This window comes from Austrofundulus limnaeus, unplaced genomic scaffold (genome assembly GCF_001266775.1).
Source record: "Austrofundulus limnaeus strain Quisiro unplaced genomic scaffold, Austrofundulus_limnaeus-1.0 Scaffold113, whole genome shotgun sequence".
In the NCBI taxonomy this organism is placed as follows: domain Eukaryota; kingdom Metazoa; phylum Chordata; class Actinopteri; order Cyprinodontiformes; family Rivulidae; genus Austrofundulus; species Austrofundulus limnaeus.
In genome coordinates, this window is record NW_013952515.1 from 1,632,348 (window position 1) to 1,633,410 (window position 1,063).

Consider the following 1,063-nt stretch of genomic DNA (forward strand, 5'->3'; position numbering starts at 1 on the left):
AAAAAAATCATAATGACATCAAAAAAGTCATTAATCAGGATGTCAGGTGATGGACATGAGTGCAGGGTTGMTGTTTGTAAAGTGTTGTTTGCTCCAAACCATAGGAGTCCAAAGTGGGGCCCGCGGGCCAAATTTGGCTCACCAACCCATTTGATTTGGCCCACCTAGTTACTAGGCTGTAACCTGTCGTTCTATGTAGAAACAGTATTTCCACTTAGTCATTTCATCCATTGGCCCAGTGACTATTTAAGTGACTGGAGTGCAGATAGTTTTCGCTCATGGTGATGACTTTATCTTTGATATATTTAGATTAAACATGAAGCATGAAATACAAGTAACRAGATATTTAGATTTAACCACACGTAGATTTTCACACTTTATAAAGGCCACAAAAACTCATTTTATCAATTTGTTAAATGTCCCATGAGCTTTTGCTACTTGAGCGTATGACAGACTTTTTCCAAGTTCACAAACTAAAACAAAAGCGGGCCACCACACTGGCTAGCTTAATTGTAAAAATAAAGAACTTTACCTAAAAAAAAATTGCATTTCATGTATTATATTACTGCATTTGGCCCGCAGCCCTGAATACATTTTTATTTTGGCCCTTTTGAGGAAAATGTTTGGACACCCCTGCTCCAAACCAAACAGCTGAAGGTGCTGGAACCAAACACATACATGTCAACCTCTTCGGACGTTCACCTGTATAAAAAGCCTCAAAATCCATAAATTTTGGGAAATATCCGTACAAGTCGCACCCGCGGGGGGGATGACAGCGCCTGCTACAAAGCAGGAGGAAAGGAGAGAGGAAAAAGTTCATAACTTATTTTTATCRGCAGAACAGGTTGGAAGATGTCTGTTTGATGTTATGTGTTGTTTTTTTAAATCATCCTACAGGCTCTGACATGTTAGATACATTTGAAAATGAGGTTTTGAAAAAATCCGGAAGACTTCAATAAATCCGTAAGATTGCTCTATACCAGTGGTTCCCAAACTTTTTATTTTCTGACCCACAAAATACCCATGGCAAAAACTTGTGACCCCAAATATTACTGATCTGAGT